General features: G+C 41.8%; 2 long non-coding RNA genes across 5 annotated transcripts in view; one reads left to right on the top strand and one right to left on the bottom strand.

The window, feature by feature from the left end:
- The window catches only part of LOC141735946 (uncharacterized), a 127,938-nt gene that overhangs the window by 10,588 nt on the left and 97,498 nt on the right, over positions 1 to 19,852 (top strand). The window lies entirely within an intron of this gene.
- On the bottom strand, positions 22 to 4,094 carry LOC141735947 (uncharacterized). Its single transcript, XR_012584870.1, has 3 exons — positions 3,262 to 4,094; positions 2,379 to 2,501; positions 22 to 666 (listed from the first exon to the last, which is right to left on the bottom strand). It is a non-coding gene; the product is annotated as an uncharacterized LOC141735947 (long non-coding RNA).

The following is a 19,852-nucleotide window of genomic DNA, read 5'->3' as shown; positions in this document are numbered from 1 at the left end:
TTTAAATTTTTTTTTCTGTTTAATAATATCAGGCGGTAAGGTATGCATTACCTACAGACATGAATATGTGTTCTTTAACACCATGCAGTGTTTCCATGTCTAGTTACTGGCTGTTTGCGGTTTTAATTTTATTTTCCCCCGACATTTTGAATTCTCGGTAGTCTGCCTTTTCTTATTTCATAATTTGGATTTGTAGTTGATATTCCTTGGCATACCATACATTCATGGTAACAGAAGTATAACCTGGAGTTGCCTGTAGAATGAAATCGTGGTCACAAAAGGCGTGATGAGGCACCTTCATCGGTAGGCGAGACAGTGGCTTACCTGGCTGGGGGGAAAGGGATACTCTGCAGGGAAAGCTGTCCTGGGCTGTCCTGGCGTGCCGTGGTTTATATCTATGTGAATTCTATCGTAAATCAGTGTGGAAAGGGGATTTATGTAACGTTACACCCTTCTGATGTCCCTCACAGCAGCTTCAGAGGGGCTCCTGTGTGTCTTCCCTGCTGAAGGTGGTGGTGGTGGTGGAGGGATGCTGGCGTTAGGAAAGGGCTCTGATTGCAATAATTAGAGAGTCATAAGCATTCCTTTTTAAAGTCAATGGAGACTGTTTATTCTTAAGAAATCCACGCAGGATGTTTCTTCTTTACGTCACAGCCATCTGGAGACCTATAAAAAGATTAGAAAACAAGCACGGCAATCACATACTAATCTACAGGCCATTAGCAGGAATTTATTAGGGAGGTAGGAGGAAAAAGTGCATTTTTGGATTCTGTGCCTTCCAATATGCAGATAAGTTCTAGAGTGATTTTGGAATAAATAAGTTTTATACAATTATGTAAACTGGAAGAAAGCAGGCAGTGTTAACAGCTGCTTTTGACAGTTCAGGTGGTATTTTTGGCAGTAATTTCAGAACTGCACATTGCTTAAACTTTCCACATGCTAGACCACACTGCAGCCTTGGAAATGTATTTTACAAGGGCCGCATACGTTGTTGTGATATTCAGAATGAGCAAATAACTTTTGAGCAAGTTTTACCGGACACCCATTCGACTTTGAGGCCCTGCTAGGTGTCTGAGAGTTAGAAAATGTAATGGGTAATATGGCTAATGAAGAGCTAGGTCATCATCGTCATGTTGGCTCTTTTGACTTCCTGAGGCTCCAATGATTAATCCACAAAATGTGAAGGGGTGCTGGCTGCAGTTACTTCCCAAGTCAGTGTGTGTTACGCGAGGTGGTTGTGAGAGCAGGGCTTGGTGTTTTAAAGGTGTATTTTGCATCTTCGCAACATACCAATTTGCAATATTGTGCCTCGCATTTAACTGTAAATCCGGTGACATGGTGACATCTTTTACATGCATGCATTAAGGTGTCTGTGTTAACGTGCTATATATATGCACACCTCTATAAGCATAGACGTACATACACATACACACGGGGAGCACTTGAATTTCCATGCCTCTGACTGGAAGAATTTAATGCACAAGCTCACAAGCCTGTCGTGCACAACACATGCCTGATCACCACTGCTGCTGCCCCTAGCTACTGCCAGAAAAAACATCTTTCTGTCTATCTGCCAATTCAGAAAAGCTCATTAGAATTTTACATAATATCAAAACGATCATGTGCCTGTGGATGCATCAGATGTCTGATTTGGCTGTCCCTGTTGTGCCTGAGCAGCATGAGAGGTAACGAAGACACTCAGTAACTAATAATGCAGGATTATAAGAATTCTAAGCATTTTGTGCCAGGCTCTGTATTTCCCACAAAGAACACTGGCACAATTAGCTCTTATGTCTCTCAGGTACAAAGCACTGGCAGTAAATTGCAGCATCCCTCTGTACTGGGATACCTAATACCTGTTTAAAAAAGAAATGCTGGGTTTCAAAGGCTGAGAATCTGAAAGCACAGATGAGTTGTCATTGTCAGTAATATTGCTGCTGAATTCGAGATTTGGCGGATGTATGTGTGTTACTTCTTGGTGGCAGCATAATTTTGGGCCTTGTCTGACAAATGAGACTGCGTCCCCATTTTCATGCCTTTGTGATATTAACTCCTGATAAAAATGGGCTGGTTGATACAGCTGTCATTTTACATACGCGTTTTAACACAAACATATACACACACATGTACCTAGACTGACACATGTACATATGGTTCCCCTATGTATACACATATGCTTTATCACGTAAGCAGGCTATGTAGCCCACACAGAGCAACAACTTCAGTGTAACTCCATGCATTTAAAAATTTAGCCCTAAAAATAGCAACACATGCAAACACAGGTTAGTTTACAGACAAATGCATTTAAATGCAGTGTGCTATGCTGACTCCGACTGTACGGCAACATAGAGCACGGCATGTTGTGTTTTATTTTGCACCTTAAAAGAACGGTAGCAGCATGATTTTAGGAATGCAATTCCTTTAGGAGTGCAGAGCAGTCCATATTCTGCCTGTGCTGAATTTTTCAGTGTGCCTCCTGTACCGGCTGCAGCATGCACGGGCTGTGGAAGTGAATTTATTAATTTCAACAGTAAATATGGTAGATCTCAGCGAGAAGATTCATTGTATCACATACACTCGAGAGACCTTTAATGTTTGCACTTTAGACTTAGAAAAATTCTATACAAATTATGCTGTTAAATAATTCAACGTATAATGTTCTTTTTTTTTTTTTCGGGGGGGGGGGAGGGGGAACTGCGAGACTTAAATCCTTAAACAGTACATAAGGCGTCCTAACAGTTTAGGAAGACTTGCCTCCATCGGTTCCTTGAAGTAACATCAGCGTGCATTTCTTCGCTCTAAGTACGAGGTTAATAAAAATAAACGATAAATCAGCGTTTTTATTAAGGCATTTCGCCAGACGATATATAGCCTTAGATAAATATTGCTGCAATGTTCACCTGTGTTGCATTCTAACGCAGAGACAGAGATACACACAGGCTAGGAGAGAGGGAGGGAGGGATGGAGGGAAGGAAGGGAAGGAGGGAGGGGGGAGAGACAGGGTATAGATGCTATAAAATACACCAAGCCTGCTGCTCCCGGCTTTCCCAGCAGACAGGCAGAGGAAAAACGCCTTGCACAACCGTCCCGGTGTAAATACCTGCAAATAAATCACTATAGGTGTGGAACACCGCCGAGATCAGGAGCCATTAGCGAAAAAAAAAAAAGGCGAAACCCCCCAAAACCCCACAACACCCCCCCACCCCCACCCCCCCATAACACAGTGGAGCAAATTGTCAATGTAATTACACCTCGACTCACTGCGTAGCGCAGAGATGATGCCCGGCCTCAGCCAGCAAGGCCCCGCTTCCCATCCGCACGGCAAAGCGCACCTCGCATCTCCCCGCAAAGCGCGGAGGCTGCCAGAAGAGAAACGCAGGGGCAGAGGCGCTCCCCGGGTCTGAAAAGGCTTTTATGTGTCCTTAGAGAGAGAGAGAGCGAGCTTCTCTTCCAGCCAGCGGATATCTTAGAGCGGTCTGCGCTGGCGAGGAGGAAGGTAAAGGCGGCGGGCGGATCCGCGGCAGCCGGCGGCGCTGGAGGCGGCGATGCCGGTCCCGCCGGCCGCGGCCGGGGCCGGTCACTCATGCATATCAATAGCCGTGTGTACTTGAGATTTCTCATGACATCATCATTACCTTGGTCTCCCCGCGGTCCAGGACCTCTGACCTTGCCGGGCTGGTCCACATTTTGGCACTGAAAGCCCTCCAATGATGGCCCTTTTCTCCTTCTTTCAGACCGGGGGCAGCAGCAAGCCGGCAAGACCGCATCTTCTTCTCCCCAGCTCTAGGAGCCCCGAGAAAGCGAGGATCTTCCCCCCCAAAAAAACACACACGCACGCAAGATATTGGCAATCAAGCTGCCACCATTTGGTAAAAAAAAAAGCTCTCTGCCGTGCATAATCTAAAGGGATCAGGAGCCGCATCCTCGAATCATCTTGTCACTTTCTACTGAAATGGGATTTTTTTCTTCTTTTTTTTTTTTTTCCTTCTTCCTCCGTACACTGCGCTGGAAATTGCCGATGGCTTTACATCTTTATAGAGGCTAAAGAGTCTTCCGTGAGAACGAAGCGATTTACAATGCAAATAGAGGCCTATGAAGGGATGGATGCTTCTCACTCTTAACGCAGCTTGACGCACCTTAATAGCTGATTTTATTTTCTGGTATTAAAAGACGAATTGTTGGCTATCCCTGCCGGAAATTACTGGCTGAAAGGAAAAGTTCGGAATAAACTTTGAAGGCAACAGATCTCTTTTGGATGTTATTAGCAGCACATACACAGAGACACACAAACCAGGTCACAACTACTCTTGGAGGAAACAACACGCCTGTTTGCCAGAAAGAATCTGGATTCTAGCAAGGAAAAAAAAAAAAAAAAAAAAAGCTTTGAGGGAAGCGAGTTGTTATCTTTGGTTATCTAGCTGTATGAGTGTTTTGGTCTTCATAAAGCTAGATAACCGAAAGTAAAAACTCCTTCAAGATCATCGTACAGCGTGCGAAAATGAAAGACCTACCGCGAGAGACAGTAAAAACCGAGAAAGGTCAGGAACGCTTATTGAATCTAACATTTTTACAGCTGAAGGTGGGAGTGGAGGAAATTAAATGGCATACTTATTCCAAAATATGAAGTTGTCAGATGGCACAGAGCGGATAGCCAGGCGCTGCACAGAGGAAATGGTACTGATGGTAAACAATGCATGTGCAACTATTGCTGTTGGATAAATAAATAAAGGGAAAGCCAGGACAGCTAACGTTTAACTGGAATAAGTGGATTTTTATTTTTTTTTCCCTGAGAAAGCTATTTGGAAATGCTGAGTTTCATTTTGCGAAATGATTGATTGCAATGAAATGGCCTTAAAAATAAAGGTGGTGGCTGGTGATGATGAAGACGACGGTGGTGGTGATCAAACTGGGTAGACTGATGGACCGAACTGAGGAAAAAAAAAATCAAACTAAAAACCAACATCTGAAAAACCCCAAACTAACATACCAATCCAAAACATGTTTGTGTGCATCTGAGACAAAGCATCGGGGTTTATTTCAAGTAATATGAAAGCAGGCTTTCGGAAAAAGTTTAAGCTGAAGTGTGGAGCAGCTTAATAATTGATATCTACTGAGAACTCGGCGGAGCTGCACAAAGATGGAAAAAAAAAAAGAAGTGATGGCCGATTTTTATTCTTCTATTCAAAACGCGAGCACAGATGCTTCTCTGTTCCGAGAGGGTTTCCTTGAGGAAGCTAGTGAAGCAGAAAGACATGATGGAGACGAGATCGCCTCCCCCCCCCCCCCAATCCTTGTCAAAGTGTTAAAAAATGTTCTGTGTCTTACTCTGCGCCCTAGCATTGGAAATGAAAGTGACATTTACTCCAAAACCCACGTGTGCGCCTCCTCTCTTTTTGTTTAAGGATGATCAGATCTATCCGGGAAACAGCTCTGGCATCCCAAACCGAAATAATTAGGACGTATATAGACCTGACAAAAAAACCCACAAAACAAAACAAAACAAAAAAACAAACCAAAACAAAACCCAAAAAACTGAAAGGGGGTGTGTGTATGTGTATGTGGGGTGGGGAGGGGATGTGGGGTGGGGAAAGCGGAGGGTCTGTCTTGCCTAATTGATTCCGTTAAACGGCGTGCAGGAGATGTGAACGGCTGGGCGCTCCCATTCCCACGCTCGGGGCCAAGTGGCAACGCCGTGCCCCGGTAGCCCGGTGACAGACAGCCCGGCGGGGGACGGGGACAGGGGGACAGGGGGACGGGGGGGGGAGCCCACCCCCGGTACCAAACCCCGCTCCTCTCCCTCGCAGCCTCCCCACACCCGCCCCCCACACCCGAGTGCATTTCCCACCCGCAGCCATGGCTGCGGGTGGGAAATGCACTCGGGTGTGGGGGGCAATCTTTGCAAAAAACCCATTTAAAAAAAAAAAACCAAAAACAAAACAAACCACTAGTTGGGGTGCTAATTACAGCATCTTAGGCACCTCTTGCAGTGAAACCAAGCGGGATTAATTGCCAAGGGTTTAACGTTTTTCCTTTGGACTTGACCTAAACATCTTTCCCCAGGGGCGTTGTCAGAAACCCCACATCAGGTTTAAAATAAGATCAGAGATAAGGGAAGGCGTGTGCGTGTGTGTGTGTGGGGGGGGGGAGAGCTCAGTCTCCACCACCCTTCTGCGCGCTGCTTTTAATTTCTATTTAATTTATTATTATTTTTTTTTAACTTTCCAACTGCACACAACATTGTTTCGGGGGCTTACATTGTGAATACCAGCAGGTCCTGGCAGCAGCCAGCGTGCTGTGGATTTAAAAGCAGAAGAGTTTGGCCTCAAAAAGTTATCCCTTATCCTCCCCGTAGCTGCGAAAAAAAACCCAAAATAATCGCTCCGCACTTTCGGCTCAGCGCCGGGACGCCGGCCAGGCTGTTTTGAGGTAAAAAAACCCCTCCTTTTGGCTGCGCTGCACGTGCCGAAGTTTTACTGCTGTAGCGACCGGTGAGCGGACCCTTGTTTATTTACATCCGAAAACGTGTTTTTTCCCCCAACCTTTCACCGCAGAGTGCCCGCACGCCTCTCATTTACTGCCTGTCCAGGGGTGCTATTTACCTAGAGCCATTGTCTACCACAATTAACATTTACATGACAAAGTACGCGGTTTTCTTTCTCAAAGAGCTTCAATTAAGGCAATAGGCTGTTTTCTGGGGAAGCCCACTGTTTACTTAGGCATTCAATGGGGTCAGTTTCCTTAAGCTGTTGCTTGCGTCTTGGTCTTTGATGCAAATTTGTGAGGAAAAAAAACACCCGCGAAAAAAAACCCCATCACCATTATAATCGCATGTTGGCCATTGTCATATTAAAATCGCTTTGTACCTTATTAATGTTACGTGACTATCAACCAATAAAATACTTTTGGCTATTACTACTATTATATTACTGCTACTCCTTCACTGCTCTAGGAGCAAAGTGCCCCGTTTCTCCTCCCCTTTTGTCCTAACTTCTGGCTTGGGAAAAGGGAGCATGTGGAAATGTGGCAGCATGCCCTCCAAATTTATGCTTGAAGAGGTTCACGCAGCGAGTGACGCTTCCTAGGATTATCTATCTGCTAGGTGCCGTTTCCTTAAAACTTGTGGGGGCGGGGGGGGAAGAAAAAAATAAATAATCAAACCATACGCAGCTTTATGTAAGAGGGAAAAGAAAAACATAAGTATAATTATCAGTGGACCAGTTCTTTGAAGGCTAGATTTAGAGAGACCAGATCAAGTTTATTTAGCATACCAGCGCATTGTAAAACAGTTGGAGTGAAGTTGCGGGTTGCGTGAGTATGCATGTTAACTAGCAGGGACCCAGGCTTATTCTTTGTGAAAAGGGAGCAGCAGATTGCTGTGCAAGGCCAATGTTAAAAAGGCAGCTGAATTTAACACCATCTGGAAGAAAAGATCCCTTCACGACTTTCTCACACCGTCAGACAAAACTAGTGTCTCTTGTTCTGAGCCCTTGTCTATGTGACCATACAATACTGAGTCATTATACTTTTGCTGAGAGAAAATTTGAGAACACAATATGGGTAACCAGTGAATGACCAAGTTTCATTGTGCCCGCTTAAGTCGATTGAAATCTACGTCTAGAGCCATGAATGGCAGCATTGTTTTCCTCACTGGGGCTGTACTAAATGTCAGCACAGTGTAAAGAAAAACTTGAAGTCTGCAAATAACTTACCAGATCTCAATTATAATATTTTCCCACACTAGAACTAATATCATTGCTAGGGTCTACAATGCATGAAATACAAAAAGAAGCAGGGTAAAAAAAAAAAAAAAAAAAAGAGTTCCTTTACAAGTTATTTTAGTCAGATAAACATTTTAATTTTCCTATGGGAACTGGGGTTTGGTGCGTAGAGCTCAGTAATAGTTTCCTGAGAAGTTCAGGTTACCAAACTGCTTCTTCTGTAATTAAGAAAATAAACTGTGCGAACAAGCTTGTATTCGGCAACTATTGCAACCCTCCAGCTTGGGACTGATAAAATGTTAATAAGTGCAGTCCATAGTACACCGGTCGCTTCTTCTGAGTCTAGGGGAAGATTTCTTGTTGAATGTTTAGCAGAAATAAGGCTGAAACAGACAAGCAAAGCAGTGGGAAATGTATTTCTCCAAGTGCTGGAGGAAATCCATCAGGGTATCTAGGTGTAGACCCAGGTACCAGAAGGAATGCTTCCAGTTCTCTCAGTTTTTACTACTACTTCCTTTTTTTTCTTTTTTTTACCCTCATTTGATAATGGTTTCTGTTATGAGTGCTATTCAGTTTCGTGCTCCGATTAGCATTCACGCACAGCGCAAACTACGAAACAGCTCAAAGACACCGCGAGGAGTTAGTTGTATGTGCTTGATTAGAATGTGTTTTAAATCTAAGTGGCTGCGATTCTGTCCATTTTTCATAAAGCCCTGTACAGTCCCTGGCATAAAACCACAAAACAATGAGTAACTGCCCTTGTGGTGAATAAGACACCCCTTCAGCCTCTCTGCCGGCTGCCTCTCCCAGCAGGGCCATCACCTGCAGCGCTGGGGACACCGGCGCGGTGGCCGGGTGGGCCTTGGTGCTGGAGAAATGGGTCTTTTCTGCCTTTACCCCTCCAGGAATGGCCCCTGGTATGAATGGGGATATTCATGAGTGCATCTCCCCCTTCCCTGAAGTTGCCATTAATATACATTAGCATAGGGTGGGTTCATTATTTCTGTTTCAATTAAAACAGAAGTTGTGAAATATTTCATTTTGTGGAGAAGCCAAGGGTGCGCTGTCCGTTAGGGCAGATCCTGCCCTTCCTGTGTGAATTAAAAGTTGTTTTCTGATTTCTGTCGGCTACCTCCAGAAAGGGGGTGGGCAAGTGCGTAGCTGTCCCACAGAGACACGATGGAAAAAGTCCATTTCGATTTTTAAAATGTACACCACTTCTGTAGATTGCTCACCCTGGGGTAAGCACATTAATTATCCCTTACCGCTTCCATTATTTTAATTAAGAAGAAAGAAAACATCAGACTTCGACAATTAAATTTCCTAACTAAATGGCAAGTGGTAAAAATTAGGGTCTTTTTTAAGGGCCTTTCTGGGAAGGAGTGGGACAGGAGGAAAAAAGAACCCTTTGGCTTTGCTGTTGTCCATCAACAGTAACCTGTTTTGTTCTTCCCAAAGTTCTCGCTTGTGTAGAACTATAAACATATATGTGTGTATGCAGGCATGTACATTCATAGTGTGCGGTGTAAAGCTGGTACAGAGATTACCTGACACGGTCAGAGTCTAACACGGATAAACTTGCACCGTTGGCTTTGCAGGGAGCAGGACCGAGTCTCACACCAGGCTGCTTACCTGTAGATTTTAGATATATATGTAATGCAGGCGAAAGGAAACCGGGTGTTCAGTCTGTGTCTTTAAAGCTAACGCTAAAAAAAGCTATTTTTCCCCATAATTCCATACAACTAATGCTAAGCTATAAGCTAAACCTCGCCGCGCTTGTCCTCCTAAGCACCACTTGGAGCCTGGGCTGCCCAATCCTGCTTCCGTACAATTTGGACTGGAAGCAGAGCAGGTCAATAACTATCGCTAGGCTTCATGGATTTGGATCTTGTCCCTTATCTGACAGAAATAACAGGAAAAATTTACTATTACAAGCTGGTTTGCCAAGGAGGCGGTGCACGTACTGTCCACAGCAGATGAAGAGCGGGACTGAGGGGAAGACCTCTCCCTGAGCCCCCATGGAAAGAAACGGCCTGTGCTTTGGCCCTGCGGCCTCCACGCCTGGGGGGCACCCCCACGGCACAGGAAGGAGGCCGCGCCGGGCCCGAGAGCTCCGCCGGCCGCTCCGCCGGCTTGTCCCGCCCCGCTCCCCCAGCGGATCCCCCGTCGGTCCGAGCCCCAGCCACAGGCCGGGAGTGGCGGGCGGGCGGGCGGCCGCCTACCGAGGCCCAGGCCCAGGCCCAGGCCCAGACCGGGCCCCGCCACCCCCCACCGAGATGGCGGCCGGCCGCCGCGGGGGCCGCCGGGAGCCGGGCATTGGGCCGCCGCCCGCCTGGCCCCGCCCACCAGCGTCGCTGATTGGTGTTTCCCGGGAGACCGGAGGCGGCGGCGGCGCGGCCGGGGCCGGGATGCGGCGGGATGCGGCGGGCCCGGGCCGGTACCCGGCTTGTGTCCCCTCCTCTCCCCGCCCCCGGCACATTGCCCGGCCCCGGAGGCCGCGTTGCTAACGGCGGTTGTTAATTGTTGTTTAGCGGTTATCGCTAATTAGCGCTGCCTGCCGTAGGAGGAGCTGCCAGCCCTCCTTTCCTCCCCCCCATCCCGAGTACCCCGTTGCCGAGTAATTGAGTCATTATCGCTAGTCATCCTCCGGTGTGCTCTTCTGCTGGGGGGGGGGTGGGGTGGGGGGGGCTCCAACCCCACCCCCAAAAAAGAAAAAAAAAAAGAGGGAAAAAAAATTCTGTGTCTTAAGCGGTTACCAAAGCCAGTTAATAACATCATGCATGGACATTTAAACTTGTTGTATGCTGCAGAAAGGATTAGGGAGAAATCACGCTGCGCGGGGCTAATGATACCATCTTGGCTGCGGTGGGGTGTGGGGTGGAGCTTGACCCACCTGCCATGGCCACCACCCGCACCCTGCTGTCGCCAGGGCCATGGAACAGCACTTCGGAGGGCCCTGTCCTCACTTTGTAGCCAGGGCTTCCCCCCCCCGGTTCTTTTCTTTTTTTTCCCTCCTCTGTGCTGGACCGTTGTTTGTGTTAGCTAATTTCCTGGCCAGATGGGACAGCAGCCCCTCAGAAGCGGTCATCTTCATGTTGGTGCTGTAAAGATAGGCTGGTTTTTGGACCCTGTTATGCGTTTGAGTGCCTTATAGCTAAAGGAGTAATGTTTTGGAAAGGACTCTTTGGTACCCCAGCCATTTGGGATGCTGTTCATGTTTATACCTGCCACCACTTGCCTTTGAAATTTTTGTGCATGGGCAACACCATAAGGCCATATTCCAAAGACTATATATATAATGGTAAATATATGGTATATGTATATAATGGTAAACACACGCATATTTAATGCAGGAACAATCACAAGATGCATAGAGTTCAGGTGAAACTGATCTTGCTGCTCCAGGTGTAGATATTTTGTTGCCGTCTTTTCCAGTTCCGTCAGCTCTTACTGAAACCTGAGGCATGTAATGTGGGAAAGTAATGGTCATTCACTCCTCCTGAACACTGATGGTTTAAATATCTATGCTGAAGCACGGTATGTGATAGAAACATGGGTCTTCTTCATTTCCATAATGACTTGTAGACTGTTATGGCTTTGATGGTGCCAAAAGCCATGTGGTATGTGAGTAAGGCTGCAGTAGTGAATAGGATCAGCAGAACCATATGATAAAGAAAGTAAGGGAACTACCAATGCATAGGCGACTGTGATAAGAAACCACCTTCTGCTTAGCTTTTTGACCTCCAGTTTGTACATCAGCACAGAAAAAGTAGAAGTCAAAATGAACTTCATAAATAAATGACTATGCGAAACGGTTAGTAATTTGTTTTCTTTAGGTTCTAAGAAGAGTTTGTTGAGAAAAATTAATGTCCTGTGCTTTGGGTCAAAGCTTGGTCAGTCTGTCTTCGGGCTCGAATAGGACCAGTACTTCACCTTTTGTAAAAGGACCTGTATGATCTGAGTGGGATCGTTTTAATTCCAGAATAAACTCTGTGCCACTGAAAAGGAGCATATAATTGTTTTGTAAAATCTGATATTTTTTTTTTAAGAGATGTCTTTTCAAGTAAGTTACATTCATTCTGCTAATAATGTCAGTTCTCTGAAAGGGACATTAACATAAAAAATACTCCACTGTCATTGTCATGTAGAATATTATCTTTAGGAAACAAGAGTTTGGGGTGCTATAAAATAATATTATTATCATGAGAATAACGGTAATAGTTTAATGTAATTGGAATCTAACACACAATAACCTTGCATGAGAAAGCTGGAGTCAGTGACAGAAAACCTGCACAGCAAGGATGAGAGCACACATATGCAATTTCTTCTCACCTGTCTAACTCAGCAGCAGTTGTGGTACATCAGAAAATGTAAAATTAGCACTCTTTTGTATAAAGTATGAATTACTGTCTTTGGCTATTCTCTGCCGCAGAAAGCAATTGCTCTCCTAGCATCTCAGAATTTGCTGTAGGTGCATGGGAAAGTATTACCTGGTGGTGGTACGGGCTGAAACGGAGCCAGAGCTAATTCTTCACTTATTTTTTTATATTAAGAAATTGCTTCCAAACAGGCCATTGAAGCCTCCTTCTCTATGGTTGTAATTGGTGTAAGCACACGTTATATAGGTTACTGTTCAGGTGTGCTCTGAGGATTTTATGAGATACAAATATTTTACCAGTGGGCATAAATATATTGTTGGCAAACATATGAATATTAATTTTATGTCTTCCTCTAAATTTCCATAATTCTCAAATGGCATAAATTGGGTTCGTACGACAGCTACTTATATTTTATTAGCATATACATGGACACAATTGGCATATGCAAGCTTGCGAGTGCATTTGTGCCTGTGCGGGTAACTTTGAGTCCGGAAAACCTGTGTTCTGTATCTGCATGTGCATCATCATGAAGTGGGCTCACTATGCTCCATCATACCCACAAGCTCCACCTCATATGCCTCAAAAAGACTTCATGGGCTGAGGGAAGACGCATAGTGTGACGCAGTTGCCAGGAGTGAGTTACATTTGTCACCCACCTGCCTATACTGTCAAGACATAAATCTTCCACTTCTTCCCTGCATTGTCCTTTACCACTGATGGCCAATGGGATAGTCTAAAATGCAGTCTAAAAACTACACAAAATCAAGTAACCCTTTAATGACATTGTAATAAAATCAACGTTTCCTCTGGTAGTTGAAGAATAAACACTCCAGGATGTTATTGCAAATGATATCTAAATTTTCTTCTATTCTATTATTTCCATTCTTTATTTCCTATAAAGTGGTCTATTCCTACTCTCCTTTTAAAATTTGTTTTTTTCTTAAAATAAAACTGAAAGGAGAAAACAATGTTTAGCTTTCATCATTTAAAAATGGTTCACCAAATATAGCTATGTTAGATATTATAACATCTTGCACATCACTACATTATTAAGTTAATCTAATGCCCAGAGTCATTACGCACATTCCTGGGTGTCCTTCTGATATCTCTCCAGTCCACTGGATTTTGAAGTGTGATTATGTAAATTTTTCACTGATAAATAAATTACTATAATTGTAGTTGAAATACCACTCAAATTCTTAAGACCATTGCATCTAAATAATATATTATGCATTACTTAATTATTTATCAAGACTAATTCAAAATAACTGTAGGGCAAAGCATATATTTATTTTTAAATAGCACTTTTTTTTTGCACCAGGTACAATAATGTTCCAGATGTCAAAAAGAAAAAAAAGAGGGAACAAAGTTTCCATCGTTAAATGTAAGGTTTTTGTTTAGATTAATAATATTGCAGCAGTGACACCATTCTTACTGCAACCATGCTATCAATTCAAATACGTGTTGGCCAAATATATATAATTTCCATTAGCAGGAGGACGAAAAGGGGACAATTAGTGTGGGTGGAAGGTGAGTGTATATAACAGTAAGAGAAGAAGAGCATTTTTAACTTGCGCTGAGAAATAGCAAGGAGCTGGCAAGATTTTGGTGGCTATAAGTTTAGCAAGGAATGTTAGAGATACATCAAGCACTGCAAAAATTAAAATAATGGGCTACGTGGGTTTTAAACCCAGTGCTCGATGCTGAATGTGGAAAGTCTCAATGAACTGCCTGGTGGTTTATTAGCAGCTGCTTTCAGGGGCACCATTTAGCTGCGCTTGCCAAGGAACTTTATTTTCAGTCTCATGCAAATTCTAATTCTAGACTGGGTTCTAATCACTGCGTCGAAATCATCATAGGCATCATAAGTTCGCAGTGTACACATGATAGTTTTTCTTTTCCCTTTTCGCAACAGACCTTTATCTGGCTGCTAATGAAATACAGGAGATTGATTGCAGAAAACGTGCAAGGGCATATTTACTGTACCATATATAGTAAGCCCCGTTTGGTGCATTAGCATTAGCCATTTTATGCAAATTTAGTGAGAAAATGACTCGTGTATATGATTTAATATGCATCAGCGATAACTCGTAACATCCTTATAAGAAGAAAGAAATTAAAAATTCATTAGAAAACTAGGCTAGTGTCGCTACATGGTTAAAACATTATTAAAGCATATTTCAGTGTTTTGCTTACACTAGTGTTCTCATCATGGTGCCACCATTTCATGACAAAGAGCGTAGAGGAGAAAACATTCAACTTAAAATGTCTGCTGGCACACATCGCTGGATTTGTATGTCACTAAACAATGAACGAGCATAGCCTTGAATACCAACTATTTAATTAGCACTTTTGCCAGCCATGCATAGAAAATAGCTCATTTACATGCGTCATGCCTAGCGATAATTCCCATAAAAAGCTACCAATTTTTTGCTTAATGTATGTAGCATTCTAGTTTGCCAACGCAAGGAAATCAAAACATATGTTATTATTTTAAAAACCTTGAAATTCAGAAGTTTAATTAAAACATGTAAAGTCTTTACATTTCTCTTGGAGGTATATTTTAATTATTTAATTTAACCTTAAGTGGGCCATAAAAGGCTGGATACAACTAATAATTAAGAACTTCAAAGGGCAACAGAAACCCTCTAACAGTCCCCAGTTTAATTAAAGGCTATTGTTACAAGCCCCTTGAACATACAGTTACATTTAATGACAAGTGGTGACTTGTAAATGCTGCGTTTGAAAGATGCCACTCCTGTTCTAAACACTCTTGATAGATGATGCTGAAACATGTAGATTCTCCCAGTGAAATACTCTATTTTGAGCATAAATGGGGCACACTTGTGAAATTAAATATTTCTGTCACTTTGAAAGTATACAATTTTGAAGCATTTTGCTTAGAAATATTCATTAGTTTTGTTCATGTCTCTCAATGTCTGCGAAACAAATAGAATATCACTGAAGGAAAAAAGACATGCCAGTTAATGTAAATGAAAGTCAGCCATTTGAGCACATTTGGCTAATAACGTACAGTAAGTAGACACACTCCCTTGTTGTACACACAGTAAACATAAGACACTATATTTAACGCAAATGCTTAATTCCTTAATTTAGTTTAAAACGTTATTCCACTCTCACCTAAGAAAAAATAAACCTCAGTGTATTCAATCCATATTCTCACAAGCAGCATATATTGAAGTATCTGTAGGAATGTAGTCCAAAATACCTGACAAATCAGAATATATTGCACAAACTATTTATTAGCCATGTATTGAGCCCAGTCCGTAAGGTCCCTGTTTTTTCAGGCAGTCGTCACTTTCCTATGGTGTCTCTTAAATGAGGCAGCTCCTATAAATAAGAGCTGCTAAAACAACAGAGGCTTTAGGTTGGGCCTATTATGCGTAAAATTAAAATTTCTCATTAAAGAACACAATCTGCTGTATTTTGAGTTTTAAACTGGATTTTGACCTGTTCTTTCTATGTTTTTGTCCCTGTGGTTTTGCTCCCTCAGGTGAAGCCCAACCCTGTGCTTAAATAACCTTCAGTTACACAGAATGCTAAAGACAACAGGATGTTTGAACTTTCAGGTATCATCTGAGGAGTTCACTTAAAAATGAACGAAGGAATATATAATTTTAATGTTTTAATAATTTTTAAAACAAACAATTCCCCCCCCCCCAAAAAAAACCCCACACTTAAATAATTGCACATGGTTTAGTGATTTTAAGGAAGTTTATCATCTAGTTTCATGAATACTGAACTCAGAATCTGAATATACTTATTTACTAATGATAGTGCAAATGAAACAACTCAAATTTACTGTGTTTGGAGATGCTATAAATACTTGTTGGAAAAGTGAAAGAATAAGACTAATCAAGACAGGTTAGCAATATTCTCTGGAAATCAGAAGGCAAGATTTAGCATGCAAAAAAAAGGTAATGAATATGTGGGAGAAAAAAAATATCTGAAATGCAAATAAATATTTAGTGGAATCAGATACTAAGTAATAGGAAGAGAACTAAGAGTGAAAGTGGAAAACAAATAAATTACAAGGTTAAAATATGATTTTTTTAAAAAAAAGTAGCAGCAATACATTTTATGCCATATATTTAAAAGCAACATGTTGGGAATCGATAATTTCCACGTGGCACTATTAGACTGGAATACAGCATGCCATTAAAAAAAAACCAAACCAAAACCTGCAATGAGTCAAACTGATGAGATTCAGAGAAAAAAAAAAGGGAAAACTGTTAAAGTGACAGAATGGAAGGATTGATTCAGGAGGAAACCTTGAGAGAAGTGACTGAGCTAACTGATAGAAGCAAATGTGAGTGGGTGCTTGTGTAGGGAGTAATCCCAGCTACTGAAGGCTTGATGGTGTCAACTGGTCACTCTTTGTATGTGCCCAGAATTTTCTCTGATATTGACAAAAACCTGGCCAATATAACCCAATGCAGAATGTGATTAGAGCAGTGCTGACATGGTGGTCTGTGTAAATGAGAAGAAACTGTGGAATATGTGGAAAAATTCCTAGTAAGAAGGTGGAAGGTGGGATAAATTCAAAGGAAATACCGGTGACTCCATTGCCGCAGTCATTTAAACCCAGAGTGGAGAATACTCCAGAGAACCCATTGCGGGTTACAATCCTGTGTACTTAAGAGGATTGACTAGATCAGCTCTTAGATCTTTTTTCATCTCTAAATTTTTATGATTATATAGTCATATGATTCCAGGTGATTCTTTTGCCTAGAGTTAAATCTTCAAATAAAATGTTTTCTAAAGATAAATCCGCATAGTTCATTTGCACGTTCATTTTAAGAAGCACACGATAGAGACCTATCATGATAGTGTTCACTACCTGGCTACCATCGTGGGAGTAGTAGGAATACAAACACTGGTTTGAAATATAAATTTAAAAATCAGAAATGAAAATGGTTGGTTTAAGATGCACAGCCTTATGCTGAAGATCCCAAAGGCATAATTATATTAGATATAGGCACATTCCTTCCATTTATTTGACATAGATAGATATGTACTGCCTTTGCCTTTTTCACCGTTTCCTGCAAGACAGTGTCGGATTTATTCTTTTCTGTGAGCAGGTGAAGTACAGAGACATCATATTACATATCACTATATTATGGTCTATAGAAACATATCACATGTTTATAAATACAATGGTTAAAACATGTACTTTTTAATGTCCTAGAGAATTTGCATTGTCCTTTAAAGACCCTTGCATCTTTCCATTGAAGACAGCGAGCGATGCTTGTGCTTGTGCAAGATCAAGATCTCTTTGTGAATCTCTGTTGGAAGTTAAAATGATTGAGCTCTCAAATAATTTATAAATTATTGTCTCTGAACAGACACTGGCAGAATACCAGGTCAGGTTAATTACAGAGGCACCTGCCCTGATTTCATCCAACATGGTGTGAGTGTTCAGCCACCTTGTTCAATAGGAAGAATATAGGCCACGATACCAAATTCGAGCACTTTTACAGTATGGCCTAAGAGCTGGTATGATGTCTCCGAGTTGGTTTAGGTGCCTTATTGGCATACATCCCTGCTATGCACAGCTTATAGTTATACATATATATACATATAGAAATATGTATATATGTGTAAACTATATAAACTATATTACATATTATGCAGATAAATTATATATAGAGAGAATATACCCCAGTGCAGAATTTCTTAGTGTCTTTGTTTGCTAAATAAGAGAAAAAAATGTGAATTTAAAAAAAATTAAAATTAAAAAAATATGAAAGAAAAGGAAAAAAATATAAACTGTCAACCCCACCTCCATTTTAACTTTTTTTTCCCCTTACAGTTTCTAATAGGCTTGGCAAAGTCAGTGAATCACCTTTTGCTGATAAGGCCAACATTCAATAATATGCATTAGCCTTAAATTCATGTTGAGAGTAAATATGTAGAAGAAATAGTTTGGTGCATTAGTATTTTCTTAGTGCTAAGAATTTTCAGTTTGTAAAATGAGGACAATTAGAGAAAAAGAAAGAAAAAGGAAAAATAAGACATGAGACTACAAACCTGTGGAAAACATTTGGAAAGCCGTTAGAATTTTTCATTTCATTGGAAACTATTGAGGGAAGTTTGGTGCTTTCTGAAAGCTCCATGTTCTGGCATATATAAAGAGGAGGTTCAGGGGCGTGTGGAGTCAGAGGTACCAGCTATGACTTGGGTGCGTGGGGAAATAACTGAAAGCTCAGCAGGGCGGAGAAGGAGGATGGAGGAATGTGGCTCTTCGGTGGAAGGGTCTAGACATGCAGCAGAGAGACCTGGGTCTGATCCTGGGTCTGGGGGCTGTGTCTGTGTTTTCTTATGTGGTCGCGTCTGCTCTAATGTGGCCATGCCGAGTTTCATCACCCCAGCTGGATGTTGGCATGGATTAGATGATACGAAGGGTTGGTGCAGGTCCTTCTTTATAGCGTCTGTGCCTCTCAGCTCCTCCCGACTCCACTCCTGCCTGTTTCTGCCTTCCTAGGCCTTTTCCCATGCTTGCTGTCTTTTTTTCCTTACCCGTGCAGAAGAGGATTCTGCTATTTGAAGTAAACACAGAGAGCAAATACATAGCTGCTGCTTTTGGGATGACAGCTTTGCTGCCCTTGAGGGTACATAAGGGTAGGAGAAGAGCGTGCTGCAGTGGGGGCATCAGTGCTAGAAATCAACCTTTACAAACCACAGCATATTCTGGCCTTTTGACTTTGGTTGTCTCCAGTGACAGTTAATAGAATTAATTCAGATTTGCCATGATTTAAAACAAGATCAGAATCCAATACTTTTCTTTTTCTTCTTTTTTTCACATTTTTCTAGCCTTGTTTTGCCTTTTCTTCCTTTTCATTGCAATACGAACAGAAGAAGGATTCCTGCTTCATGCATTTTTGCAGTATTTAAATAAGTGATAGGGTGAGTCTGACAGGTAGAAAAGTTTGTATTCCAGAGCCAACCCAAGCAGAAGTACTTTAGGTGATGGTAGAAGTATGATTATTGAAAGATAACCACATGGCTATTATGTACGTCCTAATTCTCTGGTTGGTTAACTCTCTGCCAAACAGCAGCAATGCATTTGTAGAGTATATACTTAAATAGAAATAACTGTGGAGTGATTAAGAAGATTAGAAACTTTTCAGCCAATCAGAATGTAAAGTATTGCAAGCTGATAATTAACTTCACATAGTAATTGACCATATCTACACAGTAATTTACAATAAGAAATCAATTTTGTTACAATTTTGCTATGAAAACTCATTCTGCTATGTATTTGTGAAATTTATTTTTCACAGATATAGTTAAAATTCTAGATGAAATTTTATTCAACTTATTGTGAATGTGGCTAGAAATGGCTTATTGCAACCAAGCTTGTAAAGTTCTGAAAATGTTGCTCTAAAATACTAAGGTCTGAAACTTAATTAGTAAGTAAAGAGATATCTTTTCCATTTCTTGAATAAATTTAACAAAATGACATGATTGGTGTTTTTTGCCACAGTCTCTCCCTTCAAGTTAAGTATGAAATGTGTGCATAAATTGATAACGAGCCTTTCTGTACAATAAATTAGGGCCAGATTACAGAAGGTTTAGCTGTAGTTTAATCAATATTTCACAAAACAAAGTTTTTTTCACAAAGTTAGGAAACCTGCTGAAGGAAATAACATCAATTCTACCTTAACTAGTTATGATGTGAGAAGGATTCTGATCTATTTTTAAATTTGTGTATACATGTTGGTTATGATTTAC

The sequence above is a fragment of the Larus michahellis genome, chromosome Z (genome assembly GCF_964199755.1).
Source record: "Larus michahellis chromosome Z, bLarMic1.1, whole genome shotgun sequence".
NCBI lineage: Eukaryota > Metazoa > Chordata > Aves > Charadriiformes > Laridae > Larus > Larus michahellis.
This window is presented reverse-complemented; position numbering and strand designations above follow the sequence as displayed.